The sequence below is a fragment of the Gopherus flavomarginatus genome, chromosome 2 (genome assembly GCF_025201925.1).
Source record: "Gopherus flavomarginatus isolate rGopFla2 chromosome 2, rGopFla2.mat.asm, whole genome shotgun sequence".
Lineage (NCBI taxonomy): Eukaryota > Metazoa > Chordata > Testudines > Testudinidae > Gopherus > Gopherus flavomarginatus.
Genome location: NC_066618.1, coordinates 224,322,716 through 224,342,011, shown reverse-complemented (window position 1 = coordinate 224,342,011; position 19,296 = coordinate 224,322,716). Strand labels below are relative to the sequence as shown.

The following is a 19,296-nucleotide window of genomic DNA, read 5'->3' as shown; positions in this document are numbered from 1 at the left end:
TGCCTGGGAAGGTTTTAAATGGAAGTTATCACTCTCCCAGGGCTATATATAACCTCTGACATTAATAAGGGAACACTGTCAAGATAATGAGAGCTAAAAAATAGAAATGATCTCCCTTAAAAATTTATTTCCAGCATAGGTCTTAAATTCAAGATTACTCGAATGTACTTTTTGAAACTGATGCTGGCTATGAAAAAAAGTGATCAGGGTCAAGATTGAGAAGCAGAAACACACACCAAAAATTTCCTGTTTTCTGAACGATCCTTTCATAAACATTGGCTGTTAGAAACACAAACCAAGGGGTCCTACTATTTTGAAGAGGAACTAGAAAGCTTTTTTTTTTTTAATGTAGAATTGAAAAAAAATCAGTAACTCTAATGTGCAGACATAAAAATTACAAATCAATAGAGTGTCAAATAAAATAGTTGGAAAATCAGGCCCTGGTTTACATCTGGCAAGTGCAAAGTTCTGGTTTTTGCACTTCCTAGCAAGAGTTAATTACATTAACTGAACATTTAAACTGTGCAGGTAATTCAGTTCCCTGAACTGTTTTACACTAAGTATGAAATATGACATATACAGTTAGAGGAGCAACACTGACCACCAAAACCAGTGTTTCCTGAGTCAAAGACCCTTCAGTTCACCTTTTAAATCCTAGCATCAAAGGGAGGAAGAAAAAAACCCACAGACCTGGGTAATTCATTTGCCAGGATCATAAATGTACCATGATCACATCATGTGAGTCATTCTCTTGCCAGCTCAGTTTTGTGACATTGCAACCAATTAAAAATGTACACGATTTTTGCTCTCAAGTGTCCAGAGAAAAAAGAATTCTCGTCAGTTACAATTCGCCTGTTGGCTAACTGGAAAGGGATCAGTAAGGACAGAGAACATACCCCCATCAAACTCAATGCTTCTCACACTTACCCAGGTCAGAGAGCATGGATTGTCACACTAGCTGCCTAGAGATCTTTTTCTTCTTCCTACTCTCACAGGAATATTATAAAATGTCTCTTCCAACAAGGGGGCGTGCTTTTAGTCATGTCAGCCACAACCTTTTACTAAAAGACTAAATGCTATTCCACACACACACTGCACTGATTCTGCACACACAAGTGCTTCTAATGGCTACAAAGGTAGACAACTCTCCTCCCCACACCCACCTTTCTCCTGCTCTTTTCCTTACACATTCTGAACAGACAGAGATCACGGGTGCGCACACTGAATTATATGCTGGGGCGCAAAGCATCTTTTGTTTTGTATTTGTTTCCCCAGTCCTGCAAACACTGGTTTCAAACTAGAGGAACACCTGAAATTAAAGTACTGGTATATAAAACAATTCTTTGAAGTACTTTTTAAAGCATTCCGGCGGCAACCACTAAAAATAGTAATGTCAGCACTTATCTAAATGTCCTAGGATTCCAGAGAGGACTTGCCAACGTCTGTAAGACTTTAATAGCAGAGAAGATAACAACTCCCCTTCTGCAAAGAGACACAGGTAGTTTTGCACATGTCAATAATCCCATTGACTTGAGTGGGACTATTCACATAGGCAACTTTAAGCACATGCATCAGTTTTTGCAGGATAGGGACAATGGTCTGATCCAGATATTTACAATCAGAGTATCTGTAGATTTAGAAACAAAGGAAAGCTGAACATCCAGCCTGAAAAGCATGTCCTTGAGATAGAAAAGTTTCCCTGGTCATGGCACCAACTTTCCCCACAGTAAACTGGAGCATTTTCTTGCTACTCCAAATATGTAGTTGAGTTCCAAGGTAAATGTTTGCTTTTTAAGGTCGCTCATGATAGATAACTTTGTTTGCAGGATCCGGGCCACTTATGCATGGGATAACTTACGTCAGGGAAGTTAAGTCCACATGCATTTACAGAATGTAGACCACAGTAATCTATAGTACGATCTTAAATAGGGAACAGTTACTTTGACTCATAATTACATTCCCTGTGTACAGAAAACTTATTGTAGAAAACTTGGCACCATGGTACAGTTTCCTTTTCACAGTCACCCTCTGTAAAATGTAGTGTTCAGCTTTCCTTTGTTTCCAGTTCAACAGGCTACCTCACACTGTAAATACCTGAAACAGAATAAGGTCCTGATCCTGCAAACTTCCCTGTAACGGTAGACTTCTGCCTTCATGGAGAAACTTGCAGAAATGGGGTTTGTGTAATTGTGCAACACCAGCTTCCATTTTAAATTGGAGACACATTTGTTCTCAATCTAACCATAGCTTGTTATTTGCTTAGCTGAGAGCAGACATTTTCTCTCTCATTGTTATGCCTGATGCATTGTTCTAAGCTGCTTTAATAATATATTTTACATATGCAACTTGCATACCATTTTGTGTGAAATTGTCTCACACAGAATTTGAAAGTATCAATGAAAATGTCTGCATTTTCTACTTGTAGATTGGGAAATGAAACCTTTTGAAGATGAACTGAAAAATCAATGTGAAGGAGGTTTTATTTGCAGTAGTGTCAAATGAAATCTCTTTGGAATGAAAAATATTGGCTGATGTATACAAGCATAATACTTGTCCTTCGTTGATTAATGTTTCTCTGCCACTGGCATAACATCTTTCATAAAATACCATGAATTTAAGTAGTTCTCTCTTTAATACAGTACATTTATAACCAACAAGGAAGAGGGGTGAGTGAGAGAGAGAAAAATATCAGTTTGTCCCGTTATACGACGTATACAATGAAATCCTGGCTCCACAGAAATCAGTGGCAAAACTCAAATTGACATCAAATGGGCCAGGATTTCACACTTAATATATTTAACAGTAGCCACAATGGCCAAGATTTTCTAAAGTAGCTACTTATTTGGGCGTCTCCATTTCTGGATGCCCAACATGAGACATTATTAGGATCCTGCATTTCAGAATATGCCGAGCATTCTGAAAGATGAAAGTGAAAGATGAAAATAACCCTTCAAAGTGTCTCAAGTTGGGCACCCAAAAATCACTAGCAACTTTTGACAATGTAGGACACTAAGTGTAATGCACACAGCTCCCAGAGAACATACTTGCCAGAAATATATTATGCAGCATTATAGTACTGAAATAGATTGGAATGCTGCGGCACTAAATGGTAATGCAAAGAGACCATTGTCAAGACAGAACTGAGCTATTGCAGCACAAAATTAGTAAAGCAATTAATTAATATAAGCATTTGGAATGACTGTCACTTATATTTTTCAACTGTCTTAATATTCTCAATGAAAAAGATCAGTGTTGCAAAATGTTCAGCTTCCTGCAACAGCTGTGACACACAATCACTGAAAGGAGATTTCATGCATCGTTGTATCAGCTCATTTTTCTGTATTTCTAGCCACTTCAGATAATTTAGGATTTAAAATTATATGCTGTTTGACAAAAATAGGAAATTAACCTAGTGATGTTGCTGTAATGATTTTAGTCACTCATGCCAGTAAAATTCATCTACTACTTTGCTGTCCAGAATTTTGGTAAGAAAAGTGTATTTAATAAGTGGCAAATAAAGATAAAAAGGAAAAAGCATAGACATAGAAGATGATGCTTCAGGACAGAGAAAAATTGGAAACGTAGGCTACTTTCATGCAACAAATCATCTTGAAGTATCTTTGAAAAACTGAAAACAAAAACATTGACAGTTATTAAAAATAATTCTTGTCCTGCGAGTAGTTACATATAACAGGAATTCAATTTTTCACCCTCTACAGCAGGAAGGATTTTTAAGGGCCAGGACTCTAATTACCAACATTACACACAGAGTCTTGGGCTTGACAACCTGTTTTATGAGTTATGTCCTCTTCTTTCTAAAGCATGTCAAAGGGATCTTTAATTTTTCAACAGGCCAGTCATGTTGGAAAGGACCATGGTTTAAACATTCCTCACAGCACCTACAAGTCAGACAAACAACTAGTATTCAACTAAAAAAACATCAGAATTTGGAATAATAACAGGGACTGATGCGACTCATTACATTGTATTACCAACTCTTACTATAGCACAAGTTTTTGTATCTTGGATTGACATTTTATTCAAGATCAGTAGCATCATTAAACAGAATGATATGATGGGAAACATTTCTTATGTGGTACAATATTCACTTTAAACTACACTGACTAGAGCATTTCATTTCTATTAGGAATTGTAATTTATACAGAAAACTCAGGTTCAGTGGGTATTAGAAGCATGGGTAGGACACCATGGATAGACAGAATATGTAATTTTTGTTCAGATTTCTGAAGTCACTGCATACATTTCCCTTAATCTGTTTACTAGATTACATTATCATGTTGTGATGCAGAAACAATTTAAAGATATAAACACCTGTGCTGGGGCCAAATGGAGGAAAATCTACTTTAAACTGCTTTTCTTATAGCTCTTAGATTTGTAGTTGTTTACAACTTTGCTAAGTGATACTCTAAGTTCAGGAACGATTTCCCAGCTTCGACTAATTGTACCAATGGACTGCTGTTTGAGGTCCATGTTGCTCCTAGGTTTTGGACAGAAGAATGGGAAGAAATACAGTGTCCTGGTTAAAGTCTGAATTTATATTTGAACTAATCCCTTTAAACCATGAGGAAGGCTTAAGGAACAGAACTCTGTGGATCACAGAAACGTTACTTGTAGCCTGCGAGATCCACTCAGTTCATCCTCTGCCTTCCAGAAAGTATTTCTTACCATTTGAGCACATTTAAATTGCTGGTCTCCTTCTGCACAGTATCTCTGCAGCTGAGATCAACTGAGCCATGTCAGCTGACAGCCCCTGGTTTAACTATAAGGGAGGGCTAGCAGGCAGAATGAGCGGCCTTCAGCTTTAGAACATACTTCTTTGTTGGTCTAACACAGCCCAAGTCTGTTGATCTTCAATATATGCTGCAAGGACCAACTCTTCCTTAGGCTTTTGAAAAGGAGGAAGGTCAGGGAGGTGCGTATATATACACCTAAACCAACATACACCTCCCTGGCCTTCCTCCTTTTCAAAAGCCTAAGGAAGAGATGGTCCTTGCAGCATATATTGAAGATCAACAGACTTGGGCAGACAGACCAGCATGGTACAATAAACCAGCAATTTTTACAATACCTTCACTAGAGTACATGCATTTTAAAAATGCAGCTAAAGGGCTCGAGTCTCTGTGTCCGCGTTCTGTTCATTGTGGTTTGTGGGGCCATCAGGGAGCCAGTTATGCTTCCCTGACTCTGTGTCAACCCAACCTCAGTTCAAGTTGGAGCAGTCTATGGGACCTTAAACTAGTGGAAGATCAGTGCAATGAAGCTTTGCCACACCCCTGCCCCCTGCATGCTCTCCCTTTTTTTGTTTGGGGGCGGAGGGGACTGTTGTGGGAGCCAGTTCTATTGGGTTTATACCTGCTAGGAGTTCCTTTTTATCAGGAGAATTATCCACTGGCTATGTACAGTGAGAATCTGGCCCCAAATACATAAGTATTTGATTCTACTTTTAGTGTTAAGTTATTTATGTGATCCACTGCTGGGTAGACTATTTCACATTCCAGTAACTAACTGGAGCTTTCCTTCTATGGGTTCTAATCATGGTTGCATACTATATTACCTTGCTGGATGGACTATACCATTGGAATAAAATCACTTCACAAAGAAACAAACAATGGTATCTGATGCATCAGGAAAGCAAGGTGTTAAAGAAAGCATGGTCCTCTTTGCAAGTGCAGGCTGGTTTGACGCTCCGTAACTCCAACTCAGGCATATTTACTCTGATAACACAAAATAGCCTACGGTTTAAATAGACATGAGTCACTTACCCTCTGTTCTTACACCCTCCCTGCTTTTCCTTCTTAAAAACACTGTAGAAACCTGAGGTCGATGCACTTCAGCATTTCATAAGTGAAGTGAGTTCCACCTATACAGTAATTAGTACAGAATTCCTGGATACTTCAGGAAAACAACTCACAAGTTATGCCCATCAAAAGGAAATTTCCTTCTTTGCGAGTGGATTGTTAGGATCAACAACAAATCAGTCTTAGGGCATGGCAAAGCTTTATTTCACACAAATAACTTGAAATCTGCTATATCAGATTCTCATGCATAAGAAAAAACAAATATATATGCATAATTGTTGAAGTCAAATTCATACCTCTGAATAATTACTAACTGGCAAAACAGAAAGGGTAAAAATAATTGCAGCAAGAATATTAATAATCATTATACAAAGCCATAAATTTACACAGTGCAGAAAAAGCTTGCCACTAAAGACAAGACAAACATGTGACAAGACACAGGAAAGCAGTTCAAGGAAGGGAAAGAGGAGAGATTGCTGGCTGGGAGAACGAGAAAGAAAAAAAATTCTTTGAGCAAATATATTTGAAGAAGAGATTTGAAGAGACAGTATTTGGCAGTCAGGAAATGTGAATCTGCTCCAGAAGGCATAAGCAACAGAATGACAGAATGCCCAGAGGCAAGAAAGAAGGGGAAAAATGAAAGGAACAGTAAGGAGGAGATGGGAGGAACATAGTGAGAGAGACAAGAGATGTAGGAAAAATATGAAGACTCTTGAAGTTAGTGGGTAAACACTTATGGAACACGGACAGGGGACTTGAAGGAATAGCCTCACTTTCAAGGAAATATTATGTAGAGCCTAGAAGGTGAGGATGAGCTAGAATGTACTTACCATGGACATGTAGCAGTGAACAGTTATGAAGAAGGGCTGATGTGTTCAGAGTGACAGTGGTGGAAATTATTTTAACTGCGGAACTTCAGATCAATTGAAGGAACATAAGGGGGGGCATAAAGGAGAAGGTTACAGTAATTGAACTCTGAGCTGATTATGCACAAGGCTTACACAAGAAGATGCCACAGTAGACAGAAGTGGAAAGGTCAGGGATGGAGAAGTAGCACTGGAAATCATTTGAAGAGAGATGGAAGTTGAAACTACGGTAGTAGATGAGGTTCTCAAGAAGAAGACAGGAAACAGAGGAGTGAAACCCAAGGGAAGCCTGCAGGTAGCTGGAGAGCAGAGACTGAGAAGTTGATGAAGAATCAGCCAGCAACAGAGGAGAACTCGGAATAAGTAAGGTCAAAGAGGCCAAGAGAGAAGCAGCAGTTAGGAGAAGAGTTCACTAATTTAACTGAATGATGCAGAGTAAAAGGCTGTCATGGTTATCTACAAGAACTAAGACTATGTCCATGCTTGGAATTGCAAGTGTGAGTCCCAGCTTGGGTAGACTAGCTCTCATCAAGTGCATTAGAAATAGTAGTGTAGCTGCAGTAGTATTGGCAGCGGCAGCAGCTGCATGGAGCTAGCTGCCCCAAGTACAAACCCTCCTGGAAACCATGAGCATGTACTTGGGGTGGTTAGTCCATACCATCACTCACTGCTGCTGCCTGTGCTACCATGCCACACTACTATTTCTAGTGCACTACCTCAATGAGAGCTAGCACAAGTATGTCTACTCAAGCTGGGAATCACACCCAAAGCTCCAAGTGTAGATGTAGGCCTGGAGTCGGGTAGACACTATGTCCACATAAATAAGGTCATTAGAGATTCTAATGAAGTTTAAAATAAAGACTAACAGTTATCACAAACTGGATGATGCGATAGGTGAGCTGAAGCCTGAATCAACACTATCAGAAATATTTACTTAAACATAGTAAATAATACATTGTCTATCTCAAATACCTGCACGGTTTCTCTCTTTGCTAAAGGAGTAACTACAAAGAGGAAAAACAATTCAGCCTCAGTTCCCTCACATTCTGAGGTATTGCCTCAAAGTCCAATGAAGTCAAACAAATCAGACTCTTATGCTTTTCCAATATGTAGTGGGAATACTAGATAATAGTGCAACAGGAGGACCCACGTACATCATGTCAATGTATTAATTTATTGAAAATTGCTTAGGCATAAGCATGGTACGTACAGAAGGGATCAAGGCACTGAGGAAGACTTATCCAATGTTGGGGTCTATTCTCCCATCAGTATTGGTGTATAACTTGTACTATAGAAGTTGTGTGCAGTATGCCTAGAAAATAAGAAGATTTCCTAGACAGGTGACCAAAATCAAACCCGCAGCTAGTTAAAGAGTAGAGGCTAGGCTGGAAAGAAGGAGACTGTAAAGAATTACCCAGTGTCCATGACTGTCTGTTTTTAATGTGCCAATTTTGCGTCCGGCAGGTCTAGTTTGTAAGATGTTAATGGGCAGAATGTGCAACATTACTTTACGTGACTAAAAACTTCACCATATCACATGCTGATGTCTGTGGGATGAGTGTGTCCTGGCACAGTCATTTACATGTTGGCGGCAATACTACAGTGGGAAAATACCTGGTAAATTCTGAAGAGAGCTTTAAATGCTATGAAGCAGATGGGGCCTGTCTGGCTACTTGGTAAAGATTAAAAATTACCATGGCTTAAGAGCTCAGCTCTTTAGCGTGTTCCCTACAGTCTGATGATAGAAATCCTGTCAAAAGAACTAATATAAGGGGATAAAGTAGAACTTAAAATATTCCATCTATTAGATATTGCATAAAAGCTTCTATTTGTGTTACTATTTACGGCAACAACATGTAGTTGAATAGGAAATTACAAAATTTTTATTTAGCCTCAAACATTTTCAAACAAGATAAAACAAGCTCTCTAAAACAATAAAATTTAATATACAAAAACAACGAGGAGTCTGGTGGCACCTTAAAGACTAGCAGATTTATTTGGGCACAAGCTTTCGTGGGTAAAAAGCCCACTTCTTCAGATGCATGGAGACTGTTATTCTTTAAGAAATCTGTTAGTCTTTAAGGTGCCACCAGACTCCTCGTTGTTTTTGTGAATACAGACCAACATGGCTACCCTTCTGATAATTAATGTACATTTTTCTTATTTCACATATTCCAAAGGACATATATAGTTCTTATCCTGGAATGTACTACAGTTACTTCCTTTGCATCTATAATTAACCAAATTATTTTTATACCCAATCTGATTGGTTAAAAATCGGTCACATGACCACAATGCAGGTTGCCCTCATGCTCTCCTAAATGGTTATAACACTCTTTGAAGGCCCAAGATCTTTATCTGACATCTGCACTAAGATGGCCACCCCCGAAAAGTCTTGCCAATATGAAAACTGTCTTCTTGCAAGTGGAGCTAATAGGCTCTCTTCCAACCCTTCCCATGGAAGAGGAGACCTGACAGTCATCCCAGCTCCCTGATTAAGATAAAAACTGGCTAATTTCCCCAATATCTCTTGCTCATGAGGGCCTGGCTCGCCAGCTCAAACACACCAATAAGATGAGGAGAGAATGGCTGATCAACTCCTGTTGGGCAGAAGACATCAGGGAACTGGCTGGCCCAAACATTTACACGAGGTGACCACCTTACCGTAAACCTCTGAAGACATCAGTGTGCATTTACATACCATAAGATCATAAAATAATTTGGTCTCTGCATGGAAAACAATAAAAGAAATAGGCCTTATATTAAAAAAAATTCTCTTAGACTATTATTTCCTTTAAGCAATGTTTACTGCCCTCGGAGCCAATCAACATTTGTTTTACACACATCTTTTTGTCTTGTTTTTGTAATTATACAATTAAACAAATACAAACTTGAACAAAAAACGAACTGTTTCAGTTTCAATTAACCTTTTAATTCCAGTGTTCATCTGCTCACTTCCTATATCATTTAAAACTGGTAAAAAATCAAAGAAACCTTCAACATAAATGAAAGATAGCTTGACGGAATGCCATCAGCTTCTTAGGTGACACGTCATCAGAGATTTCCTGTACAAACTGACAGTGAGGAAGAGTGGTGTATTTCTGAAACCTGAAGGATATGAAAAACAAAACTTATTTTTCTATTTTGCTCTGCTAACTTCAGCGGGATTAAAATCTAGACATTCCCATTTTTCCAATTTAATATTTCTCAATACATGCTCAGCAGCTTCTCTGCAGTTGTCAAAAAGGTGCTCAAAAGTCTCATCTGCCACTTTTAATTCTGAGCTGCAATTCCACACAAAAATATCAGTAAGTGAAGGCAGCTAACAGGCTTTTAGTTTTCACCTCATGACACAAATTACCAGAAGTAGCATTCTTAATTACAGCTAGTAGGTAGGCAGCACAGTGGGTTAATGCACTTGCCTTTCATTGCTCCAAACCTGGTTTCTTTAAATCCAATTTCAGGTCACAAGTGAAATGAGTTTGGTGAAGGCTGCCCAGTCTGCAGTGGAGATTATGTGGTTGCATCACAGAGTCATCACATAATTTGACACAACTGGCAGTCTATCCATTCCCTAAGGGGTGGAGAAGCTTGTGACCTGTGTCTGTTCCACACCCACCTCCAAGCAGTATGAGATCAGTCTGTCACTTCTAAAACAATTCACCACATTAAACCTTCTCCTCACTCCTTTATAATTTGAAACCACGAAAAAACTGAGTAATTTATCCCAAATTTGATAATTTTGTGCCTGCTGATTTACAACAGTGAATGATGTACAACTCTAGACATGAATGTGTGGGCATAATCACACCCACCCCCCATCCCTCTGCACATAAGTGTGATCATTACATTGGAAGGAGAAAAAAGTATCTCCTTAGAAATGCCAAGAAAAGAAATATTCCCCAATCAGGCATCACAAGAAAGTGACCAGCAGTGTTTTCACCCACAAAGTGAGGGTTTAAAAGTGGTTTGAAAATATCTGACCCCACTGAAAATCATAACACTACATACACTCTCCCTCTCTCTCTCTCTCTCTCTCTCTCTCTTCCCCTCCCCAACAAATATTGAGGCCTGATTTTCCCTTGCTCCCTTAAACAGTACACAAAAGGTGAAAGGATGCAACAGAGAGGGCAGGCAATCTCCCTAGCACAGGGACTGGGTATGGCTTTTCTCTTTGTGATCCCCTGAACTAGTCTACTGGAGTCTAGCACCTCTACCAGTACTGTACTCTCCAGGATGTGTGGGCAGTGGACTTGTGGGGAATAATCACACACTGTATCAAGTGTGGCACTTGCCATTGCTGTTGTAGGAAGGGCCTCAATTCTCACAAGAGATCATGGACTGCTAGTTCCCCAGGTGTCTAATCCATTTTGCTAATGATTTTGAAGTCTTTTGACCCTTCAATCTGTAATGAAATATGGTAAAAATAATGCTTGAAGCTAACAACTGAGATCTTCTGATATAAAACTTTCTAGTTCTTTGGACTTCCAAGTGATACCACAATCTCCTGAGCACCATGAAAAACTGAATTAACTTTTTCAGTGGTGGTTTCATATGGCTATTTTCCTGTGAGAATAACTCTTCTTTGGAAGGAACTTCCTTTCAGTATCCATAAGGATAGGTTTAGGTTGCATGGATCTATTGGAAATATCAGGCCTGGAGCGTGGAGTTCTTGCTTGTTCATATGCCTACTATAGATCTGAGAAACATGGCACAGGAACTTTGTGCCCACTTTGGAACTGCTTCTATTTTGATTTGAGCTGGAGAACGTTCAGATGTGGTTCCCAAACTCTTAAATAGGGCATCTCTTGCGACTATCACTCTTGTACATATTTATCTTTTGAAGAACATTATAACCATCTGACAATCAAATGAGGGACTGGATGATGGTGCCTGGTGTGGACCTCTCCACATTCATTTGTCATTGCTAGTGGTTTCAGTGACAGGGAGAGACTTAGTAGCCCCCTTAAATGGAAATGTGCCCATGTTATTATTTGCATATAAGACACATCAGACTTAGCCTAGAAATTAACCTGATTGTAAATTTTGAACCTGTTTTGTTCACCAACAAATTGCTGATTGCATTTTTAAGTGTCTTTCTTCTGAGACACACACCTTCGTCACGGTCAAGTCTGTTAGATGGAGTTGTTTGTCCTGTTTTTTTTCTATCAAGTCAGGACAGCGAAGAGCCAATAGCATCAATGAATGATGTGTGTTGAAAAGGTACTGCTGAAGAGACTTTCCTTATACATAAACTCTGAGTGGATAGATGTGATAAATTCCTTGCAATTGCATTGCTGGAATCAATACAGTAATACTCTTAATGTTGTGTAGCATCTGAACAGCAGATTCACGTAGTATCAACAGATGCAGTTCACAGTAAGCAAATCTTAGCAGTCCTCTGTGTTTCCCCCAACTGGCAGGTGTACAAGAGGTATCCATACATTATATTGAGTTATTTATATTGCAGAAACACTCAGAAGCCTCATTGTGCATGGCACTGTATAAACACATAAAACACCGTCCCTGCCATGAAGAGTTTGCATGCAGTTTAAACAAGATGCAATGAGTTTGACAGACAATAGAAAGAAAGGAGAAAATGTTTAAGATTGTGCACATACAAAGCCTAACAATGGCTGCAGTTTGAAAGTCTGAAACCAGTTACCCACAAAATTGGAGATCACTTTTCAAAACCAGAGCCTTTTTTTTTTCCCCAAATTTGTCCATTCTAATGTGACCCTAGAAATCCTATACAAGACACAGCTGATCCTACAATAGTGGAAAAAGCTTAATAGCTACTTTCTGAGTAAAGCCTCAGTGTTTTTGTCTGCTGGGTCCCATAGAGATTATGATCTTCAGCAAAGAAATGACTATATTTTGACAGTGGTGCTACTATAGCAAAGATGAATGCCTCTGTAACACCTGAAAATAAAATGAGCATATTCTACAGAACAGTAAATACACTGCCAGTTAACTCTCCTCCCCTTAATAACCTAATACAGGCCTGGATGCATTTCACAGAGAGGACATATTTATCAAAATTGCCTTATACTTCCTCTACCTAATCCCTTTGTATTCCTTGGGTCAAATTCATCCCTGGAGTAACTCCATGCCACTCAGATGGGAACATGCGTGCAGTCACACCAGTGATGAAATAGTGAGAGCGTACTTTACTTTGGGTAAGCCCTCCTGGGTCTCTGAACTAGATTCCTAATTCACAGAATTGGACTAGTTTCCTAATGCTAGAAAGATGAAGGGGTCAACTCAGTTTCCTCTTTGATTGCTTAGATAATTTGAACTTAAATTTTCCATGCTTTACTTGGACTAGTGGAATCAGAACTAAATCATGACCCTGTTTCATTTGACTGACTTCCCTTTTTGGCTAACTCTTGCACATTAAAGATTCCATGTTAATCAAATTTTGCTTCTTGTCAGATAATTCAACTCCCACTAACTCATTTCATCCTGGGAGTATAACAGGACTGTTCATTTATGAGCTTCCTTATTTCGCAACCCCTGTCTCCAAGCAAACAGGCACAAAAGAATGCTTGCTTCTTTCTCAGGCTCTGCTAAAAGTCACCTCATTACAGAAACCTACCGAAGGAATCTAGTTTAAATTTGTGATATACCTATTTACTCCCTATGATCTAGGGTAATGTTAACTTATTCTTTGCTTGTGGCAAGTTTCCTGCCATTCAGGCTTCTTTTCTCAGTTATACCATAATTGAGGCTGCCCCTTGAAGCATTAAAGGGATGGGAAACCTCACCTTTACAGCAGTTGAAAGTTTCCATAGGAATGCTTCCGATTTGGCTCCAGTGGAAATGAGACTGAGCTTTCACTCTTTTTTTTCACTCTTTTGTAACGTACAGTATGGAAGGAGTGAGGAGGGCACATCTTTTCCTGCTACTTTGTCAGAATCTGACTGTGAGGGACTCCATGATGCTGTCACATTGACCATCTCCCCTCCCAAATATATAGAATTTGTCCTCTCAAAAGTGATTGAATATTGTACATTTGACAGAACTATAAACAGCAAAATGTCTTTAGATGCCTCGTTGACCCCAAATCGATATAAACAGCATTTGGATAACGGAGGTGCCCTTGCTGTGCTTTTGTTTTCTGTGGAGGCAGCATTTTCTAGGGGGTCAAAGTGCAGGGCAGTTGTTATTTTTATGTGACACTCTATTAACTGCCTCTGGTCTTTCATGAGAGAAGGACAACTATATAGTGGAGGAATTGCGGGTACAACACCGAGGAAGAAATATATCTGAAATGTCATGTCAGACATTTTCCAAAACACTGGAGGCTCCTCAGGGCAGGCAGGATGGGCACTGCCTAATCTAACTTGAATTAGATCCATTATTATTATTAATCACGGTTGTAAATTGTCTCCAAACCCATCTTTGGGTGAGAGTTTTGCCTTCCCACTTTCAGAGGTCGCCATCCAAAAAGGTGCTATTTGAAAGCCTGTCCCTTTTCAGAAAGGTAGGTTTGGAAAAAAATCCTGTGTAGAAAATATGGGAGTAATGCTCCATTGAACTGGGACTATGACTCTTACTAACCAGGTTAATCCCATGCCAATATTAACAGTTTATATCTGCCTATCCCTGGATGAATGGTTAACAGGGGCAAACATTTTACATTCAACTGCACTGCTCAGTTCTTGCTTCTGTCTCATCCCTACAAGTGTGCTGAAGTTTGGTTCAACTACACAAAAGAACTGACAGTTTTAAGCAGACATGACGAAATCTGAAGCAAGGAATAACAAGAGAATTCATTTCCAGAAGGATTCAGATGCATTTATGCAATAGAAAAAAAAGTCTTAATAAATGCAATAGATTGCTAAAAAATATTGCTAGTAAGACATCTCCAGCTAAATATATTTCTGGATTCTGACTGACAATAGAGCTGTTCTGAACCACTATGCAGTTAGAAATGTAATTGTTTCAGTTTTGCTTCAAGATACTGATTTTTTTTTAAACAATGAAAATCCTCAGACTTTCGCACTGATTTGAGGGAAACCACCACCTACGATTCTAATATTCTTCATCTCTACACAGAGCAAAACGAATCTCCCAAAATCTATAAACGTCTGACCACATGTTCATGCTCCCACATTAGCAAAATCAGTAGGTAATATACTTGGGGAAAAATTAAAAGGAAAACCCTAGAAAGTTCTGCTGTTGCCTCAGAGAGGGCAAGAAGACAGTTTAATAGAGACAGTTGTACCTTACCTGATTCTGTGGTTTAATACAGCAACACGCTCTTAATCCTTCTCTTTGAGTACAACATATGCTGGGAACTATAGCATTTGACCTTACACATTTCTACACAAGAAACTCCAAAGTAACCTTTAACTTCAATAAAAAGCTGTGTTCATTCTCCCCCTTATGCTCAGCACAGAGCAATCTAATACACCTCATCATGTGGTGTGTTGCCATAGCAGCATTGAATCCAGCTGCTGCAATACAAAGACTGACAAAAAGTTGATTTTTTTCCCCTCCACCCAACCTGTAAAAGTCAGGGTGCTTTTCTTGTGCAGTAAATCTAATCCAAATAGACTTCTGCTACCTACAAGACCTACATTTGTGATAGAGTCTACAAAGAAACACATTAAAATTTAAAAATTCACATGGGGGGGGAGAAGGGGTTAAGAAAATCAAATGAGTTAATGTGAAATTGCCATGATCCCTTAAACAGCTGATCATTATCTATCTGCTCATGCCATGTAGCGGTTTCAAAATTCAGATCACTGCCTCTGTAGGAAATGCAGTTACATAATCATACTTAACAGAAATACAACAGTAAAGCTGCATAATAGGTGATGAACATTATCAAATACAGAAATCATAGAATCATAGAATATCAGGGTTGGAAGGGACCTCAGGAGGTCGTCTAGTCCAACACCCTGCTCAAAGCAGGATCAATCCCCAACTAAATCATCCCGGCTAGGGCTTCTTCAAGCCTGATCTTAAAAACCTCTAAGGAAGAAGATTCCACCACCTCCTTAGGTAACCCATTCCAGTGCTTCACCACCCTCCTAGTGAAAAAGTTTTTCCTAATATCCAACCTAAATCTTCCCCACTGCAACTTGAGACCATTGCTCCTTGTTCTGTCATCTGCTACCCTGAGAACAGTCTAGATCCATCCTCTTTGGAACCCCCTTTCAGGTAGTTGAAAGCAGCTATCAAATCCCCCCCATCCTTCTCTTCTGCAGATTAAACAATCTCAGTTCCCTCAGTCTCTCCTCATAAGTCATGTGCTCCAGCCCCTTAAACATTTTTGTTGCCCTCCGCTGGACTCTTTCCAATTTTTCCACATCCTTCTTGTAGTGTGGGTCCCAAAACTGGGCACCGTACTCCAGATGAGGTCTCACCAACGCCAAATAGAGGAGAATGATCACGTCCCTCGATCTGCTGGCAATGCCTCTATTTATACAGCCCAAAATGCCATTAGCCTTCTTGGCAACAAGGGCACACTGTTGACTCATATCCAGCTTCTCATCCACTATAACCCCTAGGTCTTTTTCTGCAGAACTGCTGCCTAGCTACTCAGTCCCTAGTTTGTAGCAGTGGACAGGATTCTTCTGTCCTAAATGCAGGACTCTGCACTTCTCCTTGTTGAACCTCATCAGATTTCTTTTGGCCCAATCCTCTAATTTGTCTAGGTCCCTCTGTATCCTTTCCCCACCCTTCAGCATATCTACCACTCCTCCCAGTTTAGTGTCATGTGAAAACTTGCCGAGGGTGCAATCTACACCATCCTCCAGATCATTAATGAAGATATTGAACAAAACCGGCCCCAGGACCGACCTTTGGGGCACTCCGCTTGATACTTGATAGCCGCCAATTAGACATGGAGCCATTGATCACTACCTGCAGAGCCCAACGACCTAGCCAGCTTTCTATTCACCTTATAGTCCATTCATCCAGCCCATTCTTCTTTAACTTGCCGGCAGGAATACTGTGGGAGACCGTATCAAAAGCTTTGCTAAAGTCAAGGAACAACACGTGCACTGCTTTCCCCTCATGCACAGAGCCAGTTATCTCATAGAAGGCAATAAGGTTAGTCAGGCATGACTTGCCTTTGGTGAATCCATGCTGACTGTCCCTGATCTCTTTCCCCTCCTCTAATTCCTTGAGGACCTGCTCCATGATATTTCCAGGGACTGAGGTGAGGCTGACTGCCTGTAGGTCCCTGGATCCTCCTTCTTCCCCCTTTTTTTTTTTTTTTTAAAAGATGGGCACTACATTGGCCTTTTTCCAGTCATCTGGGACCTCCTCTGATTGCCATGAGTTTTCAAAGATAATGGCCAATGGCTCTGCAATCACAACTGCTAACTCCTTTAGCACCCTCGAATGCAGCACATCTGGCCCCATGGACTTGTGCTCATCCAGTTTTTCTAAATAGTCCTGAACCACTTCTTTCACCACAGAGGGCTGGTCACTTCCTCCCCATACTGTGCTGCCCAGTGCAGCAGTCTGGGAGATGACCTTGTTCGTGAAGACAAAGGCAAAACAAGCATTGAGTACATTAGCTTTTTCCACATCCTCTGTCACTAGGTTGCCTCCCTCATTCAGTAAGGGGCCCTCACTTTCCTTGACTTTCTTCTTGTTGCTAACATACCTGAAGAAACCCTTCTTGTTACTCTTAACATCTCTTGCTAGCTACAACTCCAAGTGTTATTTGGCCTTCCTGATTTCTCTCCTGCATGCCTGAGCAATATTTTTATACTCCTCCCTGGTCATTTGTCCAATCTTCCACCTCTTGTAAGTTTCTTTTTTGTGTTTAAGATCAGCAAGGATTTCACTTTTAAGCCAAGCTGGTTGCCTGCCATATTTACTATTCTTTCTATTCCATCGAGGTGGTTTGTTCCTGCAACCTCAATTAGGATTCTTTAAAATATAGCCAGCTCTCCTGGACTTCTTTCCACATCATGTTATTCTCCCAGGGGATCCTGCCCATCAGCTCTCTGAGGGAGTCAAAGTCTGTTTTTCTGAAGTCCAGGGTCCGTATTTTGCTGCTCTCCTTTCTTCCTTGTGTCAGGATCCTGAATTCGACCATCTCATGGTCCCTGACTCCCACATTCCTATCCACTTTTGCTTCCCCTACTAATTCTTCCATTTGTGAGCCTCAGGTCAAGAAGAGCTCTGCCCCTAGTTGGTTCCTTCAGCACTTGCACCAGGAAATTGTCCCCTACACTTTCCAAAAACTTCCTGGATTGTCTGTGCACCACTGTATTGCTCTCCCAGCAGATATCAGGGTGATTGAAGTCCCCCATGAGAACCAGGGCCTGTGATCTAGTAACTTCTGTTAGTTGCCGGAAGAAAGCCTCATCCACCTCATCCCCCTGGTCTGGTGGTGTGAGCAACATCACCGTTGCTGCTCACACTTCCAAACTTAATCCAGAGACTCAGGTTTTTCTGCGTATTCATACTGGAGCTCTGAGCAGTCATGCTGCTCTCGTACATACAATGCAACTCCTCAATCTTTTCTGCCCTGCCCATCCTTCCTGAATAGAAATAAGTCAGAGGCACTATTTCTAGTATGTTGGCCTTGGGAAAGATTTACAGTACATTGCTACTTAACTGTCGAACAGAACTGTATTGCTTCAGAAAATGCAAATGAAATAACATTAAGACTTTACTATTACAATTATATCATCACTAACCACAGCAAAATTGTTTGATTTAAATGTGGATGGTTTACGTTTCTATACGAGTTCACAGATGACATAGTCTTCATAGTAATATCATTAAAATATGGTCTTTGGATACTGGATGGTTCTGGAATTGTAACAGAATATGGAATCTTCCAACTGTAAAGCCCCAATCCTGAAACTGGATCCATTAGGCTAGACCCTTGCTATGGTGCAGAGACTCACATAACCTTAATTACCTGCGTGAATCTAGCCAAAATCAGAGACTAAAAGCAGTTACCATCTGAAGGTTGTTCACAGGCCTATGCAAACAGAGGGTCTCAAATAAATCCCTAATGTACAGGTGTCCTCAGCATGACTGCCATTCTAGTTAGCATCATTTTTAGCAGGAGAGAAGCGATAATTAGACAGGCATGGGCACCTTTTACCAGTAGGTGTTTCCTCCAAGTCAAGCTTATGGCACATTGGCAGGGCTGTCAGTCATGTTTCATAAGAACTAAATTCACTTTAAGGTAGTCTAAAGAGAGCTGCTACAACAGTAACATTCTGCACTGACATGCTGGGTATTTGAGGTAGAGTCTCTCTCTCTCGTTCCCAGGGTTACAAAAACTGTTTCAAGCATGAAGCATGGCAACCCTTCATGAAGTAAGCTCAAATTAAGAGCAAAAGTTCCACTACTACTGTGGCAGCAAGCTATGAGTTTTCCTGCCCAATCTGTCCTATGCCTGAATTTGAAAGCCAAGCCATAGAGAAGCCATATGCCAGCCTGAGATGGGGGGGGGGGGGGTGAGGTGGTTTTCTTGAAAGATGGCCAGCTACCACCACTACCAAAAATGTTATCTCCTACTCAGAGTTATTAGGGGATCCAACCTAGTGCCAAATTAATTCCTATAGCTACTTAAATGAAGAAGCTTTCAAAACCAATGAAGGCATCTTTAGTTTAAAACAACC

The 19,296-nt window shown here is 40.2% G+C and overlaps 1 protein-coding gene across 25 annotated transcripts in view; it reads right to left on the bottom strand.

Moving 5' to 3' along the window:
• Positions 1-19,296, bottom strand: part of DTNA (dystrobrevin alpha) — a 342,834-nt gene that overhangs the window by 171,941 nt on the left and 151,597 nt on the right. Inside the window, exon 1 of one of the 25 annotated variants that reach the window (XM_050941963.1) lies at positions 14,921-15,057. The exons of the other annotated variants lie outside the window; for them this stretch is intronic. The gene's annotated coding sequence lies outside the window, so the exon portion shown is untranslated. Of the gene's footprint in view, positions 1-14,920; positions 15,058-19,296 lie in introns of those variants that run through there. 25 annotated transcript variants of the gene reach the window in all.